At 40.2% G+C, this 22,690-nt stretch overlaps 1 protein-coding gene across 2 annotated transcripts in view; it reads left to right on the forward strand.

The window, feature by feature from the left end:
• GABRG3 (gamma-aminobutyric acid type A receptor subunit gamma3) overlaps positions 1-22,690 on the forward strand; it is a 675,960-nt gene that overhangs the window by 71,928 nt on the left and 581,342 nt on the right. The gene's annotated exons all lie outside the window — the stretch shown is intronic.

Below are 22,690 nucleotides of genomic sequence, written 5' to 3' on the forward strand. Positions count from 1 at the left end.
CATATAAATTTTAGGATTATTTGTTCCATTTCTTTGAAAAAAATGCATCCATTTTTTTGATAGGGATTGCATTAAATGTGTAGATTGCTTTAGGTAGCATGGACATTTTCACAATATTTATTCTTCCAATCCAAGAGCATGGAACATTTTTCCATTTTTTTGTGTCTTCCTCAATTTCTTTCATGAGTACTTTATAATTTTCTGTGTATAGATTCTTAGTCTCTTTGGTTAGGTTTATTCCTAGGTATCTTATAGTTTTGGGTACAATTGTAAATGGGATTGACTCCTTAATTTCTCTTTCTTCAGTCTTGTTGTTGGTGTACAGAAATGCAACTGATTTCTGTGCATTGATTTTATATCCTGACACTTTACTGAATTCCTGGACAAGTTCTAGCAGTTTTGGTGTGGAGTCTTTTGGGTTTTCCACATATAGTATCATATCATCTGCGAAGAGTGATAGTTTGACTTCTTCTTTACCAATTTGGATGCCCTAAATTCAACTGTTAATCATGGTCATGTCTCTATGTCTTTCTTGTTTTATATGTTTTATTATTTATTTAAAATCTTTCTTTAGTGACTCTCTTTAATACTCTGAGATGGCCAAAGACAGCATAAGATAATGTCTTCAGTGAGACCATATGGTATCAGTTACTTACTCAGCTAGTTATATAATTGTTCATGCTTGCTTGCTTTCCAGAGATAAACCATAACATATTCATTTAAAATCCAGCATATTGGGCATCATTAGGTGGCTGTATTCTGAAGGAACATTCTGGTCAAGTGTCTGTATACTCACTGAGACTTTCCAGTCTTGTGCTTCTGTATCACCAGCATTATTGAGGAATAAAAAGTCCACGGGTACACACTTGTGTAAAGGATACAACACACCCTCATAGCCCGTCATAATTATCTGTGGCCTCACTGAGGAAGAATGAGGTCCAGTGCCTTCATTACTATAGTTGTCAGGACTGGCTGTCATTTTGATGAACAAAGACATGTCCAAGGCCTGGCTTAGAGGGAGCCCCAAGGTCATATCATAATTAATTATACAACTCCTATACATGTTCATGATTCTTGGTTCTCATATGTCTGTTGCACGAGAAAACATTCAGCTAAGGACAAAGGTGGTTCCATTTGTATTGACATTCCATCTATTGAATACAGAAAAGGGAATTGTCAGTGCCTGAAACATATTTGACGATACACAGTTTTAAGTTTTTCAACTTTATACTTCATAAGTATCCTTGAAAAATCATTTTTAGCTACAGAGGGTCATGGCCAGGTGCTGTCTTAAAAGAAACAAGCTGGAAATATTATTGCATTTGCTCTTGGGCTGCTACCGACTTTGCTGATCTGGGAGAGGCAGTGTGAATCTATTTGTGGGCCAAAAGTGGAGTCATGATGGATTGCCTCAGCCCAGGAGACAACACTTAATTGTATACTTTATCTTTATTTGGATCTATTAGGTTTTAATCAGAGGTCATTTTGCTAAATGTTTTGAACCTGAATAAGGATTTAATTTGCAAAACAACTGAATTACAGAAAATTAGAGAATCAGGTAAGTGGGGGCCTATGCCAATGAATTGAAGACAGCTCATTTCTATTTAGTAAAATGATAACACAAAAGTGTTATTATTTTGTGTGAGGCAACACCCTAACAGGAGCAGAATGGGGCTCCCATCGTGGGCGGAGGGGGGTGTTTGCTGTTGCCTGGAAGGAGGCTCTGGTAAATGTCCTGCCAATGATTGCCCCAGCGCTGCATCTGCCCCTGGAGGCAGAATGTATGCCTGTTAGGTGCTCATTACTCTGCTGGCCTGGATACCCGGCCTCTCTCTCCCTTCCTGAGAGTGGTCACTGGCCTGGTTTCAGAGCCAGCCCACCCTCTGCTCCAGAGCCTTCAGCACTGGAGCAGGTAGATATCACAATCTCTGGGGCAACCTCATAAACTCCAGGTGGCAGGCCCTTAGCAGAGCAAGTGAGCAGATGCCTAAACAGGAATTTGCTTAGAAAGGCCACAGGGAGTTAATCTGGCCCCAGCAGCGGAGTCTTCTGGGGATGTATCCTGGAGAACAGAGGAACCTGCAGGATCAGGAGATTCCAAGTGAGTGCAGCCACTCCATGAGGACCACAGGCAGGGCCACCAGAGTCCCAAGGTTCCTGTTCCTACACCCATGGTAGTAAACATGAGGATTTTAGCTATTTGAGAAAAAGATGAGGGTTTCAGTCTCCTGAGACTGCCATTCATGCTAATATAAAATCATGAAATCATAACATCCGTTGGCTTCCTGAGAGCTGGCATTGTAATTCTCTCTAAAAAGAAAGACATTTTCCTCTTAATTGACCATCTAATTGTTATCTTGAATTTGTGTCACGGAGATGTGACTCTTATGCCGTCCAGGTAGTGACACCACTGGGCTCAGACTCCCCCAGCCAAGGCAAAGCTCACGGCCTGGGATTAGCTCAGAGCACCGGGCTCCTCCAGTGTCTCTCCTGCCCTTCTGCTGTGCCTAAACCTGGTACATCCCACCTTGGGACTTGGTCCTTCTAACTCTCTGCCCCCGGCCCATACAAGGTTTGTATCTCACATCCTGAAGGTCTTGATGAAATGGTCCATTTCCCCCATCTGTCTCCTTCTCTGTTTTACTTCATGACTCTTGGGCTTCTTCTGGTATAGTCAGCCCCTGACTTTCCTCCATGAGCCTTAGGGCCTCTACATTCACTGCTTCCCATGACCTGGGCTCTGTACACCTTTGTGGGGCACAGACCTGTTGGAGGAAGTCTGCACTCAGACAATAGAGAAAGAGTGTGGAATTGCAGAGATGATGAAAAATGCTGAGTGCCTTCATGGGGCAGCTGCATGGATGAGTGCCGTATGTACTCAGGGTGCCATATGTGAGTTTAATGCTCTTCTGTCACTATCTTCACATTTTTATTAATTTTTGGCCACGGGGCCCTGTGTTTTTATTTTGCACTGAGTCTCACAGATAATGGAAGCAGCCCATCTTCCTGTGAATCTGTACCTTCAAGTAGTAAGTTTGTTTCACTTGACAGGCTTACACAGCCCCAAATCCCACAAATTAGAGCATCACCCGTGCAAGCTATTACGCAGTCATGCAATTTCAAAAATCTTCTTGAAAGATTTGCTAGCCATTGGCTATTCACACTGTTTATATTAGTGTCTTCCAATTTCTAATCTTACGGTTTCTAATTTGCAGCTCATTTTCCTTTGTAGGAGCCTTACCAATTACTCACCTGCATTGGGGACTGGCTATAATAGTTAAGAGCCACACATGTGGTTGGTTGGGATACCTGCACAGCACCCTGCAGAGATGTGGAGAGGAGAGCAGTTGTCAGGCATGGACTAAGACAAATCAGGGCTCACACGTTCTAACTTTCAGGGTTTGACTATCATGCTTCTTATCTCCATGTTTGAAAAGTGGAGACAATAGAACATCGATCATACTAATTTATAATTATACCAGATATCACATGTAAATATGTATAATTAGTTCATTAACTAGTAATTACGCCCTCAAAGAAAAGTAAGTTAAAAGGATGAGTGAAATATACAGATTGCTTAGAACTCAGGAGAGTTGGGTGTCTGGGAGCTTTAGTTGGGAGGCTGAGGGGAATGTGGGGGATGAAAGACAAGAAGTCCAGGAGTGACCGTATCCAGGATGCATGTGCCCTCCCTGAGCCTTTATTTTGTATTGGTTAAACCTGTTATACATGTTAGTTAATGAAATAATTATGTCAGGTACTTACAGTGCTCTCTGATATACGTTGAATAAGACCTATTATAAGTGAGTTCCTCTTGCTCTGAGATGGGACTTTTCAAAAACAGAGATGAAGCAAGAATCTTTTGGTGGAGGAAGATGGTTTAAAGGTAATTTGTGGTACATCTTGTCATTCTAATACCTGTGTATATTACAGATTCTTAAGTGAGATTTAGTCTCTGAAATACACATGAACTCAAATAGCATCCATTTGTACGTGGATAACACACAAGGATATTAGCTTTAGAAAAAAAAAACTACACTATTTTATTTCTCTATGAAAGAGTGAATTTGCATTGGACTGTTTCCTTCTCCTTATGCTCTTGCATGGGAAGCTCTCTTAGCCTCTTAGATCAGCAGCATTGACTTCACATAACATTCTACCCCACCCCCTGGAGCAGGAGTGGGTTCAGCTATAACACAAGCCCCAAGACTCCAGCCAGCATCAGCAGGCTCTCCATTCCCGGGCAATGATGGCACATTGCTTCATCTACCCATCTCTTTAGAGAGGATGCATCCCTCCATCTTCCTGCCATTCTTAAAATAAAGTTCCATCTTAGAGTGGCTCTTAGAAGGATGTATGGATTTTACCAACAGTAAAACTGTTACTAGCCCAAGAGAGCAAGATTTCTTCAGATAAGTAAACAAAGTTATGTAAATGCTGCTGAGTTAAGACTTCCTAGTGTTGATTATTTTCACAATTAATATGTTTTATTTCCAAATTGATGACAATGCATCATTTTACAAGGTTTTTCTGTTAAGTTGTAACATTTTATCAACTAATTGTTCATTTTATTTTATTATTATTTTTAAAAGATTTTATTTATTTATTTGACAGAGATCACAAGCAGGCAGAGAGGCAGGCAGAGAGAGAGAGGAAGAAGCAGGCTCCCCGCTAAGCAGAGAGCCCGATGCGGGGCTCGATCCCTGGACCCTGGGATCATGACCCGAGCCGAAAGCAGAGGCTTTAACCCACTGAGCCACAGGTGCCCCTAATTGTTCATTTTAACAAATTACAAACTATAAATGTATAATTATAGTGAAATTGTAATCTATCATAGTAATAAAATATTACTAGTAGCTAATAAATTATGTGTTATAATGTTGCTAATAGCCATACTTGAGTAGTTTGTTTACAATGTAAGATTTAATATAGTGATTCTGCTCTTCTAAGTTTGGTAGTTTCTTCATTCATATGAGAAGGTTAAGACACTTAACCACTGCATAGGATGAAACAAAAATGATTCAAATATTGTTCAATGTCTATTAAGCTGTTGGTAATTTCTAGCATGTAAATGCTGAACAAAGTCTAGGTGTAACCAGAACCATTTAGGCAGTAAGATGCAATCCACAAATTTTGTACACTTATTATATGCCCATAGTATTTTTTGTTGTTTTTTGTTTTGTTTTGTTTTTGTTTTGTTTTTCCTGACTGTCACCTGAATGTCGAACATTCTGGTAAAGTTGGTGCTTTCTTTAACCATTGCATTTTTTGTAAAGATTTCATTTTGTTTATTTTTTGAGAGAAAGAGAGAGCATGAGGGGCGGGTAGGAGCAGAGAGAGAAGCAGGCTCCTCGCTGAGCAGGGAGCCCAGTGCAGGACTCAATCCTGGGACTCCAGGATTATGACCTGAGCCAAAGATAGTCCTTTAACCAACAGAGCCACCCAGGTGCCCCGAGATGGACCACTCTTGATCTTTGTTTCCTGGAGCATGGGTTACTTTGATCATGGCACCTCTGGTTGTCTTGAGAAGAAATTTCTCACTTCCTTGCCTCTGCTTGAGACCAGGTTATGAGGAAGGACTGAGCCTTCAGGCTCTGGAGCCTCAGAATGTGGTACTTGAAGAAGGGAGAAAAAAAATCATTCTGTGGTCCAACTGTGGAGGATAAAAGCCTCATTAATCTTAGAAAATCCCAAGTGTGTGGCACATCTTTTCTCTGGTAACCCCTTAATGAATCATGTGAGTGCCCTTCATGCCTCCATATAGCAGACACATCCTTTTTACTGCTTCCAGAACACAAAAAATCTAATATCAACAAATGAATGGGACAAAAGAGTTAGCAAACGTATTAACCATTAATTTAAAAAATGTAATATATAGTTTTGTTAATAGCTTTAAAATTTAAATAAAATGGACAATTTATAGGGAGGATAAGTTGTCATATCTGGACCCATGAAGTAAACAACATTAGGAAAAATTATAAAAGTTGTCAAAGAATTGCCTCCAAATAAGACGTCAGAGCAAAATTCACATTTTTAAAATTTTCTCAGAATGAGTAGTCGCAGAACTATAAAACTTGACTGGGCATTACAAGGAGGGTGGAAATGCACCCTCCTTATAATAAAAGGTTTATTTTGTGATGACTTTCCTATGACTACTCTGCTTAACTCAGAAACCTAGTGAAGGACGATGAAGTGCTGTACCTCTGTGGTATATAATGAATTTAGATCAATCTCTACACAAAAGGCAATGCTTGCAAGGAAAACTCTGTATTACATTGAAAGGACCTTCTGCCGATCCCGGGACTACTTGACAGGGCGTAAGGTGGTTCTGCATCAAAGGACAAGATGCAGCTGTGCAAATGTCACAGTTGTAGCACAAAGATGGAAACACTTGTAACCATTGAGATTAACTACAAAAACCCAAGTGATAAACAGTGTTCCTTTCTGTGGTGACCCTGAGACAAACCCCTTGTAGGATGATTGTCAGTCTTTAAGCAAGAGTATCAAACCTGGACATGAAACTGGGCACGGTTTGGCAAATTACAGCCCATGGGCCAGATGGGATCAAGATGTGGCTTTTTTCTTTGTCTTTTTCCTCTTGTCCTCTACCTCTTTTTCCTCCTCCTCCTCCTCCTCTTCTTCCTTCTTCTAAGCTAAGAAAAGTCTTTACATTTTTAAAGATTAAAAAAAAAAAAAGAACAGCATTAGCAATAGTACCAACAAAGCCCCCAAAACAAAAGAAGAATGTGTGATAGATTCTGCGTCCTGCAAACCTGAAATTTTTGATCTCTGGATCTGTACAGAACAGAGTTTTATGACACCTGCTCCAGCAACATCCTTACCTTTCTGCCTTTATAATATAACTTTTAAAATCAACCAATACAAAAAGTAACATGAACTATTAGGTGAATAATTTGGGGGAAATTTGTTCTAAAATTATTACTTGTTAACAACATGTTATATATTTAGGAAACCAAAAGGAGACAATGGAAAAGTTAGATGATAGAGATTTTTAAAGGTTTGAGAACAAAGATAAAAGCATTCTCAAAAGTCAATAAGGAAAAATAAACCACCATCACACACACTGGGAAAAATGTATTTTTTTTAATTTACAAAAGAAGAATCATGAATGGAAAACACAGGTACAGAACAATTATTAAATCAGTAATCAAAGGAAGTAACTCATTAAACAAATGTGTACTGCCTGCCTTCTCTGGATCAGGCATTGTTTTAGGTGCTGAAATAAAAATTAACACCAGACTTCACCCTGGGAATTAGCCAAGATGTTTTCAAAGGTGATAACACAGTGTTGTGAAGGACTGTGGGGAGAGGTGAGATGTGTCATCCAGTGTTAGCGGGAGAATAATGCTGGGGTTTATGGGGACCAATTTTGAGAAGCCCACATATGGAAGTGCACCATGTCACATCTGCTAGGACGTTATGCATGGACCAAATGGAACCCCTAAGCCCCACCACAAAAGCATCCACTGCAAACAGAAAACCTATACGCAAGATGAGAGAGGTGGGCAAAGAGGTTGTTTTCATTGTATTTGTAGTATTTATTCTGAAATGAATGAAACTAAATCATGCAGTGGATTTTCAAGAATGGTTCTAGCACATTGTTCTGGATTCCTTTACTGACTCCTCTTAAGTCCCAACATTTTTATCACGAGAAAGCAACAGTAGGTCACCCGTTCCTATATATACAAGTGCTTGAAGCTTCCTCAAAGAAACATGCCCTAAGAATGTAGGCCATTTCTTCCACTTTGCAGACTCTGTGCTTTTCCTTGCTTAAAGTGTTGAAAATATGAAGACAGAGTCTAAAGTAGACAGTGCTCTTCTATATCCATTCTCCAGGTGGAAAACATGAAATCCCCCAGCAAGACCTTGGCTGTCTTGAAGCATTCAGTACTTGGTCCCACCTGCCTTTATCTTTTCATCAGAAAAATCACCAGAGTATTAAACCTGGGTGTGTAGATGGGCATGCCCAGGTTTGATACTAGTGTTCTTCTCAAGGGCAGTTCTTCCTTCCTACCATGAAGCACATGAACTTTAATAAAGACATTTTCTAATTACGTCCTTCGCACAAAACCAGTTAGGACAAGTGATCAGAGAAAGATTTTATGAGACTAAGTAATTTCTATTCTTGTAGTTCCAATAGAGAACGTTTTATGAATCTAATTAACAAGAAGGCTTCAACACCTATGGTTATTTAGGTTTTGGGTTTCTAGGAGAAAATGGCAAGTAAACAACTAAAATGTCTCAGATTTATTAAAACAAAATAATTCCAGAGGATGTGTCATGGAATCATTTGGGGTTTGCTCAACTGTCTGTGCCTTATAAACCTACAGGGCAGCACAGTCCTAAAGGATGCCTCTATACTGTCTGAAAAGATTGGGCAGCAGAGGGCACTGGTGATGAAGAAAGTGAGTCTTTCTCTCCAGGGTATCCTTAGTGCTCCCTTTGGGCATGGCCTTCATGCCATTTCTGTGTAAAAATGTGGTGTCATTTTAAAGGGATTTTACCATGTACTCATTCTTTGGAAACTTACAATACTGGTTGGTAGATGTAAGACAATATTGTTCAAGATATTTCCCTTTTAATACAAACACAGAAAAACCACATTTACCTGCCCAGAAGTCCCAGACACAAAGAAATAAAAAGAAGTTCCCACATATGTCCAGAATGAAACTCATTACGTCTAGCCCCACTGCAGTGCCAGGAGGCCTTTGCTCTGCCCTGTGCAGTCAGGTTTGTTGCATGCTGTGAGAGCTCAACTGTGAAGCTATTTAGTCACTCACATTCATGGTGAATTTTAGGGATATTTCCCAAAGTTGAGGAAGCATGTAGATTCTTACAAACAGCTGGATGGCAAGGCCATGGACTTTTGCTGAAGAGTGTGCTAATCTGTTCCATCTCCAAAGATGACCTTTGATCTTGAAATTTCATCTTATCGAATTCACGTGATGGCTCACAATGATAAGACATCAGGTCACACAGATCTTCAACATCCCAGAAGAGAACAGGAGAGATGCTGATTTCTACTAGGAAACCTAAGTATCCTGGTTTACCCTCTGCCTCTGAGGATCAAGTGGAAGGTAGTGAGAGTCCATATCCAGCTCTCTCCACAGAACTGTCCTCTGTTCAGTGGGATTACAGATGGCAGAATCTGACTGAATAACTTTGGATGAGGACACAGATTTTTATGTATGCTTTTCCTTTTAAGCTTTAGATGTAGCCTTTAGGGTGAAAATACTCAGCAGAGGTCTGAATCGTTTGATTTCTCAATTTGACTAAGTTCTGAGAAATCTATTGAACAGGACGTGAGCTAGCTAGGCTCTCCCAGAAGTCACAGTATGTCCGAATTTGGGAAATCAATTTCTAAATCTCCAAAATCTCTACCTACACATCTATTTCTGGTCAACTGTTTTGATCTATTGTTGTCAAGGTATTTTTTTTTTAATCAAATTGCTCTAAAGGAAACTAAGAAGCACCATCACATGTCTAATCAGATGTACTGTCTGATTTTATCCATGTAGATATGAAGGCTAATTTAGTCTGTTAGATTCCAGTATATTCATTGACCTATTGTAAAGTGATATGTGATTAGCACTAAGTAGGTAACTATCCATTTTGTATAAAATAAAATTGCTTTTTAACTGCTTTTATATTGCTACAGTATGTGCCCCTTTCCCACTTTATTGAGATATAATTGACACATAACATTTTGTAAGTTTAAGGTGTACCCCATAGTACTAGCTACCACCTCCATCCCATCCCATAGTTACAATTTAAGGCATATCTTAAGCTAAATACAACCATTGTCACCAATAAAACCGTTTGTGAAGACTACACACAAATTTTGGATCCCATGGCCAAAATTAAAATAAATTTAGACTTTGGTTTGTTGGATAGGGAGCACTAAGCTGCTGTAACAAGAGAGTCCAAGTAATTTAGTGATCTGAAGAGAGTAAATGTTTCTCACGTAGGAATTTGGAGGGGAATATTTCAGGCTGGTAGGCTCATCTAGTCCCTCAGTCATTCCAGGAAACAGGCTCATAGTACATGCTTCTTGTCACTTCCAGCATGTGACTGCGGAGCTTGGGGGGTACTCTCTACTTCCGTTTGCCCACATTTCTCTTGGAGAGAGATAAGTCCCAGAGCTACAGTCAGCTGCAAGGGAGTCTATGAAACAGGTTCCTTTCTATCAGACACCTCCCACCTGTAACACTACTATATAGAACACTGAGAGAATAGATTTTGGTGGGCAAATAGCAGCAGTCTTTGCCACTACATTAGTCTGCACAAGTTACATGAAGAGTATTTTGTCCTGTAATTTCTAAATTGCTATTGATAACCAGGATAACTTCAACCTTTATTCCAATTTGAAAGTATGGTTCAATAAACATGGAATGAGAATGTCTTTCCAAATCAAGTCTTTATCACTATTTTGTAACAATTTCTCAACCCAGATTCTCATGGCGTTTCTTTTGCTGTCCTCACTGATGTTTTTCCCCCACCATGTGGTGACAGTGCACAGGACGCCTCACCTGGCAGAAACAAGTCCCTTTCATTTCCTTCTGGGCAACATGCGCCACAATTGTCACAGATTGAAAAACTGTTGATATAAATATGTCTGATTATTTTCAGGCCATCTGGATCTATTTTAAAAAGTGATATTAGCAGGGCACATGACAAACAAACTCCACATCCTCTTTGGCTCTACTGAAGGGGTCTAGCAATGCGTTTATTCTCATGACCAATCCCAAAGAGAAGGCTAAAATTATATCTGTAGTCAACCAAAACCACCTGCGTTTCTCTCACCCTGTCAAGAAACCTGAAGAAATTTGGCAAATATCCTTTTTCATTTCCAGCTTAGATGTTCAAGAGAGACTGAGACCCTGTGAAGGTAAATTATTGCAAAGTAAAAGGATTTGCACCCATATGCAAATCTACCTACGTGATGAAAATGCCCCTTGGGGTCTCTGTTAGGAGACACAATGAGGTTATTGAGCCACCAGGCGGCACCACAGAGAATGTAAATTTCTGCACCAGTCACCAGAGTACGGAAAGGTTTGTTCTTTGCTTAAGTCTCTGTTATTTCTAGCATCAAAATTTGGTCATACTTCTGTGCAAATTTTATTGGAGAATGAACCATGTTCCCCTTCTAGTTTATTTCCTTAAATTATGTATGAACGTGTCCTGTTAACTATAATCTTTTATCAGCTTTCCAAAATTAAATGCTAGAATATAGACAATGCATTTATGATTCATTGCGTTTTTTAAAAATATTTATTTATTTAACAGAGAGAGACAGAGCGAGCACAAATAGGCAGAGAGGCAGGTAGAGAGAGAGGAAGGGAAAGAGGCTCCCGCTGAGCAGAGAGCCCAACGTGGAGCTCGATCCCAGGACCCTGAGATCATGACCTGAGCTGAAGGCAGAGGTTTAACCCACTGAGCCACCCAGGTGCCCCGATTCATTGTGGTTTTAAGCCAAGATATGAAGAACAGTGGAAACTACAGACTTTGAAAATGTGTACTTTAATTTGCATGCATGAAAGAGAATTTAAAATCCAGGGGTTTTTTGGTTTTTTTGTTTTTGTTTTTGTTTTTAATTTCCAGTATTGAACCACTCATGGTCATGAATTTTTATGAGAGGAAAACTTAAGACTATTGGAATCTTTCAAACATAAACCCACTTCTGCTTGTCTTCAGAAGGGACAGGCAAGGTGGTTACCTATTTGAACTCATTCCATGGTCAGTCAGTGAACTTCCTTACTAGCTGACCAGGCCCCCTGGGCAGGATTGAAGCTCTACAAAGGTTCTACAAAATCATGGCATGCTGTTCTGGGAACTGTCTCTTTGGCAAACATCTAGCAGCCCCACAGGCACTCAGACCTAATGGACTGTGTCCATTAGGCCACATGTTGCAAAACACTCCCTGCCCAGAAGGACTCAACTCAGCCTCAGAAGGTCCCTGAGATTTCTAAAATGTCAACAGATACTTGCATTAACATGCAAAGCAATTCAATGAACCCTGTGGAATTACTGTTTTACATGTTAGGTGGAGAGAGGGGGATACAAAGATCATTCCTGATGAGAGTCTGCCCCCAAAGAGGAACAAGTGATGAGGACACAGGAGCCCATGCTAAGTAGAATCACACATACCAGCTGTGGGGGTGGAAGGAAAGAGTAACCTTTTCCTTCTGCCAGCCACGCTCTGCCAGTCTCATTGATTACTTGTGTGCTTGAAAACAGACGAATCTGATAGCCCCAAAGCTCCCTCTCCGTAAAGGGACTGATACCTTAGGTCTGTTTTTGTTGTTGTTGTTTTGTCTTTTTTTGTTGTTGTTGTTAATATTTCTCTCTTTAGTTCTCCTAACTTGTAGCAGTTCCAACTATAGTTCCATTGTTCCTCCTGTGGGATAGTAATAGTACTTTGATTTTCTAGGGAAGCCATCAAATGCCATTAAATATTCTGCAGTTTACTAAAGAGACAATGGGCAGTGCCTCAATATGATTCAAATGAGTGAAGCCAGTACCTTAAGCATTTAAAGTTTAATAGATGACAAGTTCGCAGTACAAAGTTGATATCTATTAAGGATGAGGGAACCTGCTCTCTCGTGTTTAATATTTTCTTCTCCCAATAAAGACAAATAATACATGGACAAGTGTGTCTATGCTGGCAGGAAATGAAAGGCTACTTTATGGAGATATTATTGTCTACTTCTAATGATGATGGAAGCTTTGACCAAACATATATTCTTATATTGTTGATGCAGTGAACTCTGTAGTTTCATGGGTCCTCCAAGGAAGGCTTGAGTGGGTCATCACAAGAAATGCCACACTGTTTGGTCTCATGCCCTATCCTCGACTGGCTGGATTCTTAGTTCTGGCCGGCTAAATAATTAGGGTTTTTAATAAGTCTATGATAACAAAATGATGTTCCTTTGAACTAACTAGTCCTTTTTTGTTGTTAAAATTAAGCTCATATTTTACCATGTAATTAAAAAACAAACTATTGGGCTGCATAAAAACTGCTTAGATTATGATCACAACTTTCTCAGGCTTAATCCGTGTGCTTGTTAGTCCTGTTCTCACACACCTGTCAGATGCAGCCAGGGATTTATGATCAGTACCAGTTTCAAAGAAAACACTCAGATTGATTTATAGAACCAGTCTCCCTATCGTTTATCTTCCTGCTTCTCCCCTCCCAAAAACAGCAACAACAAAAAGAAAAGAAAAAGAAAAAGGAAAAAGTGTTTCCCCTGAGGACTGAAAGTCCAGCTCTGACCCTAGCTTAGTCGATAACCTCAAGTAAATTACTTTCCAGCAACAAGCCTGGTTTTAAAAGGTAACTCAGACCTGGTAGAAGCCTTAACATCAGTGCCCCTTTCCTGAGTAGAAAATGTCCCTGATAGGATCACCTGCCTCTGCTTCAGCATTTTCCATGCTTGAACAATTTGAATTCATAAAAAGATTCCTCTCGTGATGCTAAAATCAGCCTATTTTTATTTCTACATACTGGTCCTGTATTTTGCTGCTTGGAGTCTTCCAGAATAATTCTAACCAATTATCCACAGGCTCCCTTTGAAACATTTGAAGGCAGCTGCCTTATTCTCAGTGTTCCTGTGTCGCATGCCTGTCCTCAGCTTCCCCGGACTCTGGTGCTCTGGTGGAGTTTCTGACCTGACCACACCACTGAGCTGTCTGGGTATCCACGAGCTTGTCTCAGAGTTCCGACCTCTAGGTTAAGCTTCCTCGGTAGATAGAACTGACTAGCACAGAGTCACGAGAGAAGAAAACCAGCTCATTGCATTGATGGTTTTGTGTGTGTGTGTGTTCAGATGGGTGCCCGTGATTGAACACAGCCACTATTAAAAGACTGGGAATACTTCAGTCTTTAGCTTGAGAGCAGGAATAGATATGTTGACTAGACTTGGTGAATAGTTCTGACAGATATTTGTGCTCATTTGTAGGCCCCATGAGGACCAGATAGGTTCAGTTAATATTTACTAGTTAAGGCTCAATTAATGTTTACTGAACTGAGAAGGATTTAAAAAAAATTAAAAGTAAACCCTAAAAGAGAAATTTAACAAATTACTTTCTCTGAAGATTATTATTTTATTTATAAAATAAGTGGATTTAGCTCAAATATATCTGACAACCCCTTCACTTCTTATTTTTTGCTGGTGATTGGCAAATAAGAGGAATTCATATATTATAGTTCAGTCTCATGAGAAGTCATATTCTGCACTGCAAAAATGCAAACATCATTACTCTTTCTTTCCCCAGTGGGGGACAAGCTCAAATGATAAAATACATGCTTTGCATTACTCACTTGCCTAAGCCTGGCTAAACTGTTGCAAGGCAAAAGCAAAGTTGGAACCATGATAAAAAATGGAAACTTAAAAAGAAAAAAAAAAGTTTTGCATTCAAATGTTGTCAGTGTCTATGTCACAGCAATGACAACATATTATTGTCTCAACGTATATTTCTTCAGACGGGAAATGCAAATATTCAGATGGCTTTGGGAAGCCTTGTGAACTGTTTCAAAAATCAATCAGTGGGGTTACCATGCAACATAGTAGTAGTGCTTTCTTTTTAATGAGCACGGAATCGACCAATGGACGGTCCCCCATGCCTGACCTCGGGAAATTCAGGCTCATCTGGAAGAGGGGAAATGGGCTGGTGTGGACTGACTGTCCTGCCTGTTCACTTTCTCTGTGTCCTTTTCTCATTTGCATCCTCTTCCGCCTGATGGGCATAATTTCAATGTTGATGTGAAATCAACAAATTCTAGCCCTCACTGCTGTTTAGGGACAAAAAGCTATTTTGGCCAGTAAGAGTACCTGTTTGTCCCTAATTAGAGAAATGACCGACCAAGTTACTGTCTCTGGAGAAGCAATAAATCATTTTAATGTGTTTACTTCAAGATGCAAGTGTTGATTTGGGTTTCAGGACAGAAAAATGGCAAGATTCAGGTCCATGGAGTGGGGTGGAGGGATGAGATATACAAGAGGCAAATGGCTTCTAAACAAGTGGGCAAAGGTGATTTTTCTTCATTTATTTTTTTATTTTAATTTTTTAAAATCTGTTCCAAGATTCATTGTTTATGCACCACACCCAGTTCTCCATGCAGTACAGACCCTCTTTAATACCCACCACCAGGCTCACCCAACCCCAACCCCCATGCCCCTCTAAAACTCTATGTTTCTCAAAGACCACAGTCTCTTATGGTTTGTCTCCTTCTCTGATTTTCCCCATTTCACTTTTCTTTTCCTTCTCTTAATGTCCTCCATGTTATTCCTTATGCTCCACAAATAAGTGAAACTGTATAATAATTGATTCTCTCTGCTTGACTTATTTCACTCAGCATAATCTCCTCCAATCCCCTCCATGTTGATACGAAAATTGGGTATTCATCCTTTCTGATGGCTGAGTAATATTCCATTTTGTATATGGACCACATCTTTATCCATTCATCTGTTGAAGGGTATCTTGGCTCTTTCCACAATTTGGAGACTGTGGACATTGTGGCAAAGGTGATTAAAAAACCTAGTGTTCACAAGGGTGAGCTGCAGGAAGAAGGTGGCCATTGTAAGTCTTATTAGAGTTATGAAAGTGAAAATTTTTGACAGATGAGGTAAACTTTACTTGACCATTAAGTTTGAAGGGCCTAGCTGGGCAAGGCAATGTGGTTACACATCTTGGATTTTCTGGACTCTTTAAAGCTGTTAAATCCACAGAGCTTTTCTTACCCTTCCCCTAAATCCATGAATCCCACTGTTTACAGGAACTCCAGTCCCACTGATTCCTGGAGGAAAGGAACATTTAATTTTCTGCCTTTTGCCCTTCTTGGTGGGGCAGTCAAGGTGACCAGCTGGCCCATAGCCCAGTGAAGACTCAGGTTGGCAGTGTCCTTTCGCATCGTGATTTCAGAAAGCATGCTGAATAAGAGAGAACATTGCTGCCTTTTGTTCTTTTGATTATCCTCATTTCACTCCTCTTCACCTTCACTAGAGGATCAAGGCACTTAAAGAATGAGTGGCTAATAGAGGGCTTCATTCTCGCTCTTCTCATCATGGCAGAATGTTCAAGGGCGATTCCAGGCATAATCACCTTTGCATACCACCTTGGTATGTTTGCGATATTACACATTTTCTAACCATAAAGAACAAGTTATTTATGGTGCATTAAAAACCATTCCTCATTCCACCTTCTCTTCATTTCACATAAAAGTTTATACCTTTTTTATCTTTTCAAATCAATGTAAAATCAAGACACTAAATTAAAGCAGTTAAACTTGATTCTTCAGAAGTCACCAGAGGTGACCACCAATAACAGAGGCCCTCCCAGAAAGGTCTATGTGCCACATCACTTAGGGTAGGTTCCCCCACAGTTTCTTTATGGCACCATGTTGTTTACTTTGTAGTTTCCAACAACTGACACCTGTGTTTTACAGTGCCTGTCCACTGTACTGGTAATGTCTGTGCGGAAAGCTTTGGTTAGCTGTTTATCTTGCACTTAGCAAACTGGTAATGAATCAAAGCAATTCACTGAATAAATAAATGCTTGGATCTGATTCTTTTCTTATTCATACAACAAAATTCTTAAGTAGGTCTTTGTTATTGTCTCTAGACTGGGGCTTTCAGCTAACCCATAGTAAACATTGGTTTCATCGAAAACCTGGTCCTAGATGTATGTCTATATTTCTGAAAATTTGAAATGATATGAAGTTGTTTCATTATTATAGGAAGAATTGGAGGCAGAATTCCAGGAATGTGTGTTTTCCTCTGGTTGGTCAGTGGTAAGGACACAGGAAGTCAGTTTCTCTCTTTTCTGCATGTCCCCTGAAAGCTATGCAGTATGACAGATGGTTCTCTGTGCCTCCCGTTGGTGACATCCCGTGAGTGTAGACCAGCAGTCTTACAAGGAATTTGGGAGTCAACTCACATTATGTTTACGTGCTTTGTGTTGTTTTGATAAAAGATGTGTGGTGTAAGATTTTTGTTTCCAGAGAGGTAACAGGAAAAGAGAAGAGGACAAAACACAACTTTGCTGTCTGCTGAGCAGCCATCAGGCAGTCGCTGGAGCCACAATACAGCCTGAGAGATCATAGCACCTCACATGCTTTTTTTCGAGAAACAATAGAAAAACAACCCAAGCATACATTTAGCTTTTATCTCCACTAGAATCCTCTGTAGGGAATTGAACCAGACAGCTACATCATTGTGTGGACTTCTTTTTTCATATAGACAAAATCCTGGCCAATTTAGACATGTCAGCTTGGATTTATACTTTAAAGGGAAGAGTATTCTCTGTGGGAAAGTGACATTTATTTCCAATGTACATTCCCAGAAAATGACGAATTTTGCATGATCATAGTTCTATAATATTGCTCAGTAATAGCTGAAATAAATGAACTAAAGTGACAATGGCTGTTTGCAGGGATTAAAAATTGGTTTTTTTTGAAAATGATATTTCAGACTTTCCTGAAATACCCCCCTACTTTTTTTTTTCCTAACCCTTGATAGAACTAGGAACACTTAATATACAGATGTTCACACAAAGCTTACTTAATACTGACTATATATCTTTTTGAGCATCAAAGATGTCATCAGTTTAATTTATTCTGCCTTTTTCTTTTTTTTAAATATTTTATTTATTTGACAGAGAGAAATCACAACTAGGCAGAGAGGCAGGCAGAGAGAGAAGAGGAAGCAGGATCCCTGCGGAGCAGAGAGCCTGATGCCAGGCTCGATCCCAGGACCCTGAGCCGAAGGCAGAGGCTTAACCCACTGAGCCACCCAGGCGCCCCTGCCTTTTTCTATATATTCTTGAAATCATGGTGGTCTTTTATTCTGTATCTATGGCTTTTAGAGATACAGTGCTGCTTAAACTTCGCAGCTAAGTGGTCTGAAAGACCAGTGGGCTCAAACCCTAGACAAGAGAAAGCACTTCACTAACATTTAGAACAATTGTGACTAATTTTGATGAGATATTATTTTTTTAATGCTACAATTCAGATATTTCTCTAAGAAAAAGGAAGTCACCATCAAAATGCAAGCACTTAAAAGTAGACCCCAGGTTGACTGAGGGATTTCAGAAAAGACTAGTGTTGTCCATAGTTGGATGGAAGCACTTCAAGTTTTTGGAAAACTTTGAAATAGTTTTCAGTCTGAGCCCCACTCTATGTCAAGCACACCACCCTTTATAATTTGCTATCTGTTGAAAAGGTGTCTTTTTCTTTTCTGCTAGTCTTCTTTTAACCAAAATTCATTAATCATGAATGTTTGCAAAATTGAATTTCAAATGCAAAATACTTAACTTATTTTAAGCTAAATTTTCTTACTGATTCACTTATAAATTGTCATTGCAATGAATTTTTCAGCAAAAAAAAAAAACCTCATTACTTTCTGGAAAATGCAGTGGAACAAATTTTTATTAAAAACATGGAGAGATCTTTTAACCTCAAAGCAGTTTTACAGAGTTGGCAGGCTAGCTATCACAGATAGAGTAGCTACGATGGTGGGGAGAGGTATGGACTTGATCAGGATTCAGGAGGCACCACCTGGATCACATTTCCTGGATTCTCACTCCAGTTCAACTTGGAAGATAACATCACTTTCATTTGCATACTTCCAGAACAATCTGTCTTGATTTTATCCTTTTAATTCTTCATTCCAAGTTCTAAGGTGAAGAGATTTATAATTTTTATTTAGAATATTGAATCTTGGAACACTGAAAAAAATAAAATAACATTAAAAAATAAAATATCATATAGCTAAATTTATGTGCAAGATGTTGGGGAAGAGCTTTCAGGAGTAAGGGGGACAAAGTAATAAATAAACATACAAACAACTTCAGTGTGTATATGACTTTCGGGAATGCAGAGGGCTAATTTGTGAACTTCTCTCAAGAGAAATGAAAGCACTGATGTATACATAAATGAAATATTCCTACTTTTTTAAATTCCATAAACACATTAAAATATATTACAGTCTGAACTGCCTTCCTCCATACAGGTCCCCTTTTCCAGTCAAAGAAGTATTTTATTGTATGTTATGCTTGTGTCTCACCAAATGAGAGGATCTGAGGTTTCGTGAAGACAAGACATGTTTTGAAATTGGATGGACCTAGATCCATCTAGATAAAAGCAACAAAAAAGCATTTCAGCTATTTGCATGTTCCTGACATCTCGTTCCTGTTTATTTTTCTTTTTAAAGATTTTATTTATTTATTTGACAAACAGAGATCACAAGTAGGCAGAGAGGCAGGCAGAGAGAGAGGAGGAAACAGTCTCCCCACTGAGCAGAGAGCCTGATGTGGGGCTCGATCCCAGGACCCTGGGATCACGACCTGAGCTGAAGACAGAGGCTTTAACCCACTGAGCCATCCAGGCACCCCTCATTCCTGTTTTATTCAAAGCCAGTTGTAGCAGGATTGTGAATTAGGGTCAAAGTTCCTATGTCCTGATTCACATGGCCCTGCCTGTGTCTATTTGAGGTTTTTATCCTTTCCTTTCTTCTTTTATGATATATTGTGGGAGAATCTGCAAGCTGAAGCTCATGGTTGCCCCTTTCCAGAGAACATTCTGTGCTGAATGGAACCACTGTACGTAGGAGGTATTGTACCACTCTCCCAGGACAGCAGTGACTGACAGCTGCTTCAAGGTGCTGGCCCTTTTGCCATAAGTGGAGTAATTCTGTAATATGGTCCATGTTTCCCCTTGGGGCCAGTCTGCTTCCAGCTAAGACCTCCTCCTTGCTTGACTTTTTTCTCTTACCCTCATCTGCTTCCCTCACTCTCCTTCTCCTGAGATCACTCCTGCAGCATATCCCTTGCCCAAAACCCCCATTTCAGGCTCTACTTTCAGGGAGCCTGCCCCAAGACAGGACTTCCCAGGAACTTCGACACCTAGAACCCTAGATCTGTTGAAACTGCTCTCCTTTCCAACCCCAGCCTCCAGCCTTCCCCTTCATCCTTCCCCTTCATTCTGTTCATGATCTTTCACTAATCTCACTTCTGCTCTTAGTTAGATAGAGACCCTGCTATTTGCAACCATAGAGCTCTGACAGCTTGATGCCTGTATCTGTCAGGGTCAGCTCAGGAGAGAGAAGCTGTATCATACTTTGAATGGGGGAAGTTTAATACAAAGAATTACTAACTATAACAGAAGATTGGAGTAAAAAGTGGTTGGCTAATAAGAAGTAAAAAGAACACTGAAAAATACATGAATGAAAGGATAAAAGGAGAGAGACAGCAGAGAAGGTATCCCCAGGAGATATGATGCAGAATTGTTGGAGGGACTGTGGCCATGGCTCACTGAGTGACAGAAAAGTCTGTAGTCCTGCACCAGTGGAACTTACTAGAAATCCACCCTCCAATTTGCTGGGAAAGTCTCTTTACTGGGAGGTGTCCAATCAGGGAGTCATTCCACTACAGAATCACCCAAGGCGAATGCTGGGGACGCCGCTGCACTGGGTGCTACTGACTGCTGTACAGTAAGGAGGTAGGTGTGAGAGGAGCCACCCACACTGCAGGAGCTAGGCACGGGAAATGGGTGCTGCAGGAGTTTAGACCTGGAAAAGCCATGTGCGCTGTGGGAGCCAGGACTTGGAGACCCTGCGGTGATGCAGAAGGTGGAGACTGGATAAGTGGCACACCCTGCAGGAACCTGCTGGGCAAGTTCCTGAACCAAGAAGCAACCCTTTGCAGTGTCTCCACAGCATCCCCTGCTGACAAAACTTACTGCCAGTAGGCTGAGAAAACATATTTATAGAGGGCCCGAATCCATTTCCATGAACTGGCGATGAAGGGCAAACTCAGAGCTGAGAGGCAGTTAATTAATAAATGGCACAATGTCCTATTTCTTCATGGGATGAACCAGCAGGGGCCCTTTCTTAGTCTGGTAGAAGAGGGAATGTCTGATAAATAGGTGGTGTAATTGCAAAAGAACAAGACATTGAAGGGAATGAATTGTTCACACTTTCAAAAAGAAAAGTGAAAACCATTTACTTTGGAACTGTAATAAGAGTATTTTATTTAAACAGAGCTCTCTAATCTCTCACTCTCTAGGCTGTCTATGTCTTCCGAGATAGACAACACCCATGGATCTGAGGGCTCCATTTTCCCAGCAAGCACACCAGCTCAAACATTGCAGAGACTCCTCACTTTAAATAGGAAATTGTTCTCTCTAGCTGGCAAGTGGGACTGCAAATCCCAAGGCAAATAAATGACTGCAAGGAGGCACGTACACCGTGGATCAAGAAATTTTGCTTCTGTTCCTGTTATTGCAAGCTTGCAGTCCTGCACCCTGGATGTCACAGAAATAGCTAAATGGATGCAGTGTGCCCTTGAGCCATGCATCTTCTCTTAGAAGTCTTAAGTATATTGATGCTTTTTCGAAATGTACAGTACTTTTGGACTTGTGATTTTCCCAAGGTTGAGCATCAATTTGGGATGAAACACTTTATCCAGACATTCATGACATAGTGGAGAGATCATTGCACCCACAGGCAGGCTCCTTCACTCCACACATAGCTGGGTCATTGTAAAAAGCCACTCCACATCTCCTGTTTTCATTGCTGCATCATAAAATGAATGGGTTACATTGAAAGGCTCTGAAATATCATGTAATTTTACAGTTCTACTGGGTATCATAGAACTGAATTCTAGTAGAAAGCCTAGTGCAGGAATCACACATGCAACCATCTTTTTCCCTTTCTCTCCTCTCCATACATATGTGTGTGCCTGAGTGGGTTTATATGCATACATATGAGGGGAAGACCGACAGGATATAGACTAAAATGTTAACTGTAGTTATTCTAGGAGGTAGGATTTTGGATGACTTAAATTTCTTTCTTTATACCTTACTAAGTCTTCCAAATGTTACACAATCTGAAGGCATCACAGTCATAATCAGGAAAAGTAAATCTTATTTAGAAGTAATATTCACTTTATCATCTTGTAAAAGACATGCCCAATGTTACACGTACAAAAGTGAAATGTCCTGGTAGCCTACTCACTGAGGGGATGAAATCAGAGAGTCTGCAACAATGCCTGTGGATTTGTGCTTTCTCCAAATGCTTTTCTTTCTTTCTTTCTTTCTTTCAAGATTTTATTTATTTATTTGACAGACAAGAGATCACAAGTAGGCAGAGCAGCAGGCAGAGAGAGAGGGGGAAGCAGGCTCCCCACTGAGCAGAGAGCCTGATGTGGGGCTTGATCCCAAGACCCTGGGATCATGACCTGAGTCGAAGGCAGAGGCTTTAACCCACTGAGCCACCCCAGCTCCCCTCCAAATGCTTTTCTGTCTAGTGGACAGTAATCTATTTTCAAACATCCTAAACTGTTTCTGATCACACTGGTAAATCCCATCATTTGAAGGTGATCCAAGCTGCACTTCCCAGAAGAACCATAAAGAGAAGCAAGTTAGAGGAGAAAGAATTTTGTAAGCACATTGGGGTAACAAACCAAAGAGGCAGAGGGTGGATAATGCAGACTCCCTGGGCGGAAATTGTCCTCCAATTTAGGAGAAGGGAAGTGTCCAGCTTCCAGTTATACCACCTTCCGTGCAAAACAAAACACTTTTTTTCAACATTCTGAATGCTGTCCAAACTTTGCTTTCTGCCTTGAATGTCAATATAAACAGACAAAAATCATTTGGGGGTATTGCTTCCTGTTG

The sequence above is a fragment of the Meles meles genome, chromosome 6, assembly GCF_922984935.1.
Source record: "Meles meles chromosome 6, mMelMel3.1 paternal haplotype, whole genome shotgun sequence".
In the NCBI taxonomy this organism is placed as follows: Eukaryota; Metazoa; Chordata; class Mammalia; order Carnivora; family Mustelidae; genus Meles; species Meles meles.